This window comes from Haliotis rubra, unplaced genomic scaffold (assembly GCF_003918875.1).
Source record: "Haliotis rubra isolate DU_JTF1 unplaced genomic scaffold, ASM391887v1 Scf145, whole genome shotgun sequence".
Lineage (NCBI taxonomy): Eukaryota > Metazoa > Mollusca > Gastropoda > Lepetellida > Haliotidae > Haliotis > Haliotis rubra.
In genome coordinates this window covers 1,646,311-1,655,817 of record NW_025765392.1, presented here as the reverse complement: position 1 = coordinate 1,655,817, position 9,507 = coordinate 1,646,311, and the positions used below count along the sequence as shown (strand labels likewise).

The 9,507-nt window shown below is 41.3% G+C and overlaps 1 long non-coding RNA gene across 1 annotated transcript; it reads right to left on the bottom strand.

Moving 5' to 3' along the window:
- Window positions 1–5,075: 5,075 nt before the first annotated feature.
- Window positions 5,076–8,657, bottom strand: LOC124269463. Its single transcript, XR_006896517.1, has 2 exons — window positions 8,565–8,657; window positions 5,076–5,551 (listed from the first exon to the last, which is right to left on the bottom strand). It is a non-coding gene; the product is annotated as an uncharacterized LOC124269463 (long non-coding RNA).
- Between the last annotated feature and the right edge of the window lie 850 nt (window positions 8,658–9,507).

The following is a 9,507-nucleotide window of genomic DNA, read 5'->3' as shown; positions in this document are numbered from 1 at the left end:
AATAAACCCTCGCTCGCTCGCTCGCTCCCTCCCTACCTCCGCTCCGCTCCCCGCTCCACCCACTCACTCACTCCACTCCACCCCACCCCACTCCACTCCGCTCCGCTCATCTCCACTCCACTCTACTCTACTCTACTCCACACCACTTCGCTCCACTCCACTCACTCACTCACTCATTCCACTCCACTCACTCACTCACTCACTCATTCCACTCCACTCCACTCCTCTCTACTCCGCTTCGCTCCCCTCCACTCCGCTCACTGACTCACTTCTCTCACTCACTCATTCCGCTCCACTCCACTCCACTCCACCCACTCACTCACTCCGCTCCCCGCTCCGCTCACTCACTCATTCACTCACTCCGGTCCGCTCCACTCCACCCACTCACTCACTCCGCTCCCCGCTCCACTCACTCACTCATTCCACTCTACTCCACTCCACTCCACTCCACTCCACTCCACTCCAATCCAATCCAATCCAATCCAATCCAATCCAATCCAATCCAATCCAATCCAATCCAATCCAATCCAATCCAATCCAATCCAAACTTCGAAAAGTAATCATGCTTGTGATAGTTTATAAAATCCGGCGTAACTAATAAAACGCGACACGCGAAAATGCGACAACGCGACATTTTGATGAAATGTCGCGTTGTCGCATTGTCGCGTGTCGCGTTTTGTTAAAATATTGAGTATAGTATGTATTATAACGTATTTACTAAAACGCGACACGCAACAATGCGACAACGCGACATTTTGATGAAATGTCGCGTTGTCGCGTCACGCGTGTCGCGTTTGTTAAAATATTGAGTATAGTATGTATTATAACGTATTTGACTAAAACGCGACACGAAACAATGCGACAACGCGACATTTTTGATGAAAATTTGATGAAATGTCGCGTTGTCGCATTGTCGCGTCAAATATTGAGTATAGTATGTATTATAACGTATTTACTAAAACGCGACACGCAACAATGCGACAACGCGACATTTTGATGAAAGTTGCGTAAAATTTGAGTATAGTATGTATTATAACGTATATCGCGATGTTAAAATATTTTGATGAAATGTCGCGTTGTCGCGCGTCGCATATCGCGCTTTGTTAAAATATTGAGTATAGTACGTATTATAACGTATTTGACCAAAACGCGACACGCGACAATGCGACAACGCGACAGTTTGATGAAATGTCGCGTTGTCGCGCGTCGCGCTTTGTTAAGATATTGAGTATAGTATGTATTATAACGCATTTGACTAAAACGGGACAATGCGACGACGCGACATTTTGATGAAATGTCGCGTTGTCGCATTGTCGCGCGTCGCGCTTTGTTAAAATATTGACTATAGTATGTATTATAACCACAGGGGTTCGAATCACTGTTTGGTATTGCGACAACGCGACAATGTCCCTTCTAGGATTCCATACTTCTAGGATTCCATACGATAGGGAACAATGGTGGCCACTCGCTGACGGGACTTACAATCCAGATGATAAAATCTGCCACCCGGTTTGATTTGTGGATTATGCCTTGTGATGTGATGCATGGTTCAAAGGTTTACAGCTTGGGTGAAACTAACAGGCACGTGTATGGAAAATATTGAGTATAGTATGTATAACGTATTTACTAAAACGCGACACGCGACAATGCGACAACGCGACATTTTGATGAAATGTCGTGTTGTCGCTCGTCGCGTGTCGCGTTTTGTTAAAATATTGAGTATAGTATGTATTATAACGTATTTACTAAAACGCGACACGCGACACGCGACAATGCGACAACGCGACAGTTTGATGAAATGTCGCGTTGTCGCGCGTCGCGCTTTGTTAAAATATTGAGTATAGTATGTATTATAACGTATTTGACTAAAACGCCACTCGCGACAATGCGACAACGCGACATTTTGACGAAATGTCGCGTTGTCGCATTGTTGCGCGTCGCGCTTTGTTAAAATATTGACTATAGTATGTATTATAACCACAGGGGTTCGAATCACTGTTTGGTATTGCGACAACGCGACAATGTCCCTTCTAGGATTCCATACTTCTAGGATTCCATACGATAGGGAACAATGGTGGCCACTCGCTGACGGGACTTACAATCCAGATGATAAAATCTGCCACCCGGTTTGATTTGTGGATTATGCCTTGTGATGTGATGCATGGTTCAAAGGTTTACAGCTTGGGTGAAACTAACAGGCACGTGTATGGAACTGGCACACACGGGAACATAATGAGGGGGAATCTTAGATTCGAAACCAAGAATGGGTGCAATTCATTTTCTGCACAGCGGAATCTTTGCCACCCGTACTTCATACATATATTGATAGCTGAATATTTAAATATGCACCTGAGCATTAATCAAGCTTTTCAAGCTCACGTTTGAATTAGCACGAAAACAGTGTTGTTGTATATGCTTTGGGATTCAAATTCCGCGTATCAAAATGGAAACTGCAGCCTATTTTACTCTGATTAAAACCAAAACCAAACTGAAAGAAACTGAGAGGAATACTCAACAATGCCGGAGGGTATGATCACCATGACTACGCCATGAATCTGATTGCCGCACAATTCTCAACTAATTTAGCGATGACGGCTCGAGACCCACGAGGTCGAGTGGTGTCATCCGTCAATTTTGGGCAACTGGCAAGGGGATGGTTATCAAACTACGGTCATTGGTCCACCTCGATCTTCCGGGTCTTTGGCGATCCTTTACTTTACCGATGGCCACGTGCTTCATCACAAGTAGGCTAATAACCGTGTTGTAGATGTTCATGTAGAGAAATAATTTCCTTTAACTGTTTTGAGCTAACTGCAAGCTCAATTGCATTTACCTATTACGAGAGCTTCTTAAACATTCTAATTTAGAGGAGTTTTTTTTTTATGGTCCGGTTGATCCAAACCGGAAGTGAGTCACTTGGGAGAAACGACATGAGGTCAGAAAAGTCGGCGCTGAGGTGTTTCCAGCAACTTGAACAAACTGTGAAAAGATAATGTTGCCAAACGTTTTGTAAGTAATAAGTACTTGCAGTTGTTTAATGAATATAAATTCCAATGTTGAGGGGAGTTTTGTAATTAATTGTAACATCATATGCTCTTTAATTTGGAAAAGAAATATATCTTAAAATTCGGAAAATATAATGTGTAAAAAGCACATGGCTTTCAACGAAGCAATTTACAGGTTGAATGTAAACATAAGTAAGCATTTGTATTTCATTCTTTCAAGTTTACATATAAGTATACAGACTTTGTTTCAGTATGTTTTATCACTTATTGAGGTATTTCTTTTCTTGACATCTTGTACCTGTCAACTTAGTCAAAATCAAAATACCGGTCAAGTTTATCAAATTACTTTTCATATCTGTCAAATAGGAATTAGAAGATATTGTGGAAGGCTTTCAACATGAAATAACGAAATAAAGACAGTGAGCAAGAAGATGATTATATTATCTTCTACAGTTCACATTAGCATCGATGTGGCGACAGGACATATCTGCGTCATGCATTCCAATAACTGACCATCGTGAATTGTCTGTTTGTTGTTGGCGGTAGTCAGTAAACAATCGAGTCTGGTCCAAACAGTCCAATGATCAACAGCAAGTGCTTCGAACTACGCCGTTGGGATACGATGAAATGTGTCAACCAAGTCCATCCGAAATGTATGGATTGTTGAAGATCAATTCTAATCTGGATCTTTATTGAAGTGAATTTTCTGAAAGTCTTCGATCTACTACGTCATGAAAAGTTAAGTTTAGTAATGTTCAGATAACTGTTATGCACATTCTGCAATTATGAAATTGCACATGACTATTCGACCCATAGATTTGGACATTTTATGTGAAGCACGTGCTATACTACCCATCAAAAGTTTAGACTCACTTAAAGCACTCACTATATGTTATGTATATGTATGTGGTTACATCGAAGATGAATTGCTCCACCAACTTGGGGGAACCAACTGAAAACCTTATGCAGATGAATTGCACAAGGATGATGCTTCAAATTGCGAAAGGCATTAGCAAATGTCGTGCATGTGAACAGATTCGTTTTGGTGTAAAGTTTTGTTAAGAATTCGCCAATTTTCACAGATTTTAATCATTTACTGAACTCATGACAATAATCTTTTCAATGTTACGAATATGTTTTACAATACACCAGTTCATAACTAAACAGTACCTTTAAACAGTATGGAATATTTTGCACAAAGCTAGTTTAGAACAGTGGACAAGTAAGTGGCTACATTTACACTAGTGAGTCTAAACTTTTGATGGGTAGTATATAAATGTACATTCCAGTATGTCTGGGCATGATTGCTTGTTTGTTTACCAATTAACCTTGGATTCAGGTGGTGCTTGATTACTGGTCTTGTGTATACATGGTTATGATTGTATGTTCTGCTTAAGACGTAAAGTTTGTTCTACCCTCACGTGTAGTGTAATAAAGTATAGTTTTGCCATGAACACTTGTTCAAACGTGAGGATCGATACTTTGGGTACACAACGCTACTACACATACACATGGGACAGGACAAACTTTATTACTTTTCTCAGATCAAATCTGCAACTGGCGATACCATAAACATTAAATCACTGAAAAGGTCCAGCTGATGAAGTCGAAAATGTGAATCATTAAATAGGTTGCTTACTGTGAGGTTGCACAACCACATACCGTACCCCACGTGAATCTGCTACCTGGGGCGTTCTATGATCACCGGGTGGCAAGTAATTTGAACAGCGCCATGACGTCTGTACATTATGATTTGGTTGTTATAAAACGCCGCACACAGCAATATTCCAGCTATATTGCGGTGGTATGTAAATAATCCAGTCTGGACCAGACAATGCAGTGATCAACAGCATGAACATCGATCTACACAACTGGGATACGATGACATGTGACACTAAACTCAACATTGCGAACATAGGAACTGAAAGTGAAGGCATGAGCTGAAAGATCTCGTTAATGCACTTCACGCCAGTGTTACCTGGATCGGCTGAATGGTACGTACAATCCCTGAAACATCAGCTGTGGGAGTTGAAAAGCATTTAGGATGAAAAATGGAACAAACAAAATGACTAATTGATCAAAGAGCTCTTTCTTATATTTACAATCAGAGGTGAAAAAGTGGAACAGTCAGGGATGGGGAAACCTGGGAAGAAACTGTCACTGTCAAATTTCAGTTCATCCTGAATGAACCTTCTGAGCAGATTTTCAAATTTTACTTTTGAACGTAGAATCGGGAGGAACATCACCCCGCCGGATTGAGTTGGTCGGTTGTTGTTAAATGCCGCACGCAGCATTATTCCAGCTATATGTCGGCGGTCTGCACAAAATCGAGTCTGGACCAGACAATGCAGTGATCAACATCATGGGCATCTATCGCCGCACTTGGGATACGATGGCAGGTATCAACCAAGCCAGCGAGTTGGCTGAAGGAAACTTCTAGCCCGGGTCTTCATGGGTCCCGTCGGACTGAGGATCCGCGCCCCGATCATATCATTGTCCAGTTTATACACGGCCGTGAGAGGGCTGTCAAACGTTGTGGGAAAGACCTGAAAGGAAAATCATTCCATATTGTAGACCGGTTCCCAAGAGATTGCTGCCTACAGGAGAGAGGTGATGAAGCCAACGCTCGGACAAACTAGGCGTGAATGATAAAAAGGCAACGTTGGTTGTTGCCAACTTTACATAAATAATGCTCTCCAAAAACACTTAGATTCCGCCCATTACAGGCATAAGCACATGACAACTGATAAACATGAGGACATTGTAGTGAACACGGATGTGTGAGAGGCCCCTACAATATTCAGTTACCGATTGGTTGTTACTTAACGCCGCACTCAGCAATATTGCAGCTATATGACGTGTGTCTGTAAGCGATCTAGTCTGGACCAGACAATCCGGTGATCAACAGCATGAGCATCGATACGATGAAAGGTGTCAACCAAGGCAGCGAGCCTGACTACCCGATCCCATCAGTCGCCTCTTAGGGCAAGCATGGGTTGCTAAAGACAAATTCTAACGCTGATCTTCACGGTGTACCAATAATAAATTTGATCAGTTTCAATGTGTGTGTATTTATAGTGACTGTTGTTACTCCCCGCGTTTGTGACTGGTCAGTTGGTCTTCTCAGACAAACGGAGAGCAGACAAGTTGTGTATGTTATTAATAAGATTCAGATGACTTCTCAGGAATTTGGTGAGAATACTGTAAGTAGTAAGACTTCTAAAATTCAGTATTTATCGTCAGTAGTCAATGGCGAATTAACGGCTGGCGACAGAAATGTAAACATATTAATTTCGTATATTTAAAAGAATAATGATAATTCGGCTCCCGAAATCCCTGTAGCTGATATCTGACTCTGTTTTCTGACTTTGACACTGTAAATGTAAAACAAATCTTATGATGACGTTCCCCACATGGGTACAATGTGTGAAGCCGGCCATTTCTGGTGTTCCCCACCATGATATTGCTGGAAAATTACTAAAAGCGGCGTAACACCATACTCACCCACTCAGTCTTATGATGACGATAATGCGACATCGTCAATACCAGCGAGTATGCATGAAAGTGAGTGAGTGTATCAGTGTGGTTCTACAGCGCTATAAGCAATGTTCCAGTAATATTAAGACGGAGAGCATCACAAATGGGTCACACATTATGCATCGTGTAAGGAATCGCACCCGCATCTTGGCACCCGCATCTTACCGCCCCAATATACATGAATACCTCACTCGTACGAATAATGACGCGATCACTAGCAAGATTCAGATGTATATCTCACGTTTTATTGATTGAAAGCGGCAGATACAAAAATGTTAAAAAAGAAGATAAAATATGTACACTTTGTAATTTAAATGAAATTGAAGGCTCATTTCAGTTCCTTCTCATCTGTCCATCGTATAGTTCAATACGTTGTAAATATATTTTTGATTGGTATTAAATCGAGCATGACTGATTATCCTGATACAACTTCAGTGCCATCTTCACATGAACATTCATGTCAATCATCCACTCATGATAACCTTCTCTGACCACTTAATTTAAATATTGGTGGTCTTAGAAGGTGTTGACAGTATCACAGCCTAGTTTCATTTAGTGTGAAAAATGATACAGGTAATCAAGAAACTGTGGTTGGTTCGTTGCTTTGTTGTTTAACGCTGCACTCAGTGAGTGAGTGAGTGAGTTTAGTTTTACGCCGCACTCAGCAATATTCCAGCTATATGGCGGTTGTCTGTAAATAAACGAGTCTTGGCCAGACAATCCAGTGATCAACAGCATGAGCATCGATCTACGCTCACCCTGTGTCAAGCACGACAGCGAGCCTGACCATCTGATCCCGTTAATCCCCTTTTACGACAAGCATGAGTTGCTGAAGACCAATTCTAACCGGGATCTTCATAGGTACCAAGAAACTATTACATGAGCTGGACGACATCCAAGTTGAAGGTTATATAGTATACAGAAATCACCGACTTAACGAGCCATCGGAACTAATATTGAGCTTTGAACGTTGAACATCATATATTGTTTGGGGTTACCTATCCTCTCAAAGTATGAAGGTTTGGAAAATGTTTTAAGAGCTAGGAAAATCCTTATTGGAAATGTTGTCGTTCTGAAAACTCAAATTGTCGATTTTTATGCTCAGACAAGGTACCGTCAAGGTTATTGTGAATTTGACAAACACGTTATTGAGGAGTTAGAGCTCAAAGCTGTAGAGCTGGTGGAGGAGCTGGAATCTGTGATTGTATTGGAAACATTAAAAACATGCCCCGTACTCGCACCACTCACGACAAAGCATGAATTAAGAATTATAGTAATAAACTTGATATTTGAAAAACAAACTTCAACTTATTCCTCTGTCATGACAGGTTGGGAAACGAAAGTTTTTCGGGAAGAACACGTGTAGAGACTGTGTACAACGTGTAGAGACTAAAGTGTGGTGAACTACGTTCTAGCTTCAACAAGCTAAATACATACTTGAGGCTAAGACATACTTAGAAACATATGATAAGCTTCTCCAATTGTATATTGTACCATTTAACAAGTGATCATATGAAAACAGTAACAGGAACACTGCCATGCATCAATTGACAGAATTTATTGAACATTCATGTATATCCATGGCTATGTCACATACAGTCAATATTGAACAGCTGTGGGGTCACGGAAGTAGTTTCATCGTCTTTTTATTATGAAAGCCGCGATAAGTCTCAAGCTCTGGACGATATGGCTGAAATATTGCCGATGTGACGTTAAATAATAACTCACTCACTCACTCAAGCTCTGGACGATATGGCTGAAATATTGCCGATGTGACGTTAAATAATAACTCACTCACTCACTCAAGCTCTGGACGATATGGCTGAAATATTGCCGATGTGACGTTAAATAATAACTCACTCACTCACTCAAGCTCTGGACGATATGGCTGAAATATTGCCGATGTGACGTTAAATAATAACTCACTCACTCAAGCTCTGGAAAACCATTATATTAAAAATTGGCAGTTCGATACCGTGTCACGTTCTAAAGATACATATTACCGATATCTAAAACCATTACCTTCCTTCATCAGCTAGTAGCTCACCGTGTAGTTGAATATATTCACAAACTCGTACTCTCCCTGCTGAGTTCGGTCTCCGACCTGGCACTGTCAGATAAAGGAGACTGTATCTACTGTGACTCATCCGCCGCTGGGGACGAGCTTCTACCTATCTAATAATAATGTTATATTTTTTTCTTTGGTCTTGTACCACCTGGGTAGTTTTTATCGAGAAGAAAGCTCCTAAATGAACGCTTATGTGTGCCCTGTATTTTACTATTTTATATTTTATTGGTTGTAGTGTAGAGAATTTGTATTGTTTTATAGTGTAATAAATGCCCTTTATCAGAAGCCTAGTGTTACCTCTTTCGCAGTTTATGTCACGACGACCTGGCTTTTTGATGACATTGATCAAGGTGAAAACCGAGCCGGTAGTCACGATAACTTACTTATAACAGTAGGGAGGCAATGGGGGACTGTGACGTCATATTTCAGTCAAGGACAAGTGGTACGTGGTGACTTAGAGCTAACGGTCTTAGAAGATTACGGCCAGGTTAAATTGCAGTTATGTTTTCAACGTTTGCCTGGCGTTGTTCCTTGGCCAGGGCATGTCATGCGTATCGATGTTATAGTCACCATCTGTGTGTTGTTGGAAAGAGACAAGCTTGTGCATGTTGCGCAATATACCTTGACATTGCTTATATCTCGGGGGAGGTTGTTGACTTGTTGTTAACAATAACTGACCTCAAAACGGTCGAGGCAGTTGTTTATCAGGCGCTGGGCGTTGCTTTCTGTCATTTGTACGCTCTCTAAATTGGAGCACAGATTTTTAAAAAGATATGAAAAGCTGTTAGGAGTGTTGCACTGCGTGAGTCGTCCTTACTTTGTACACGTGGACATTTTATCGCGTGACTCAGCAAGTTATTCTTGCGAAGTCAAGGCTCTTACAACGTTCCTGAGATC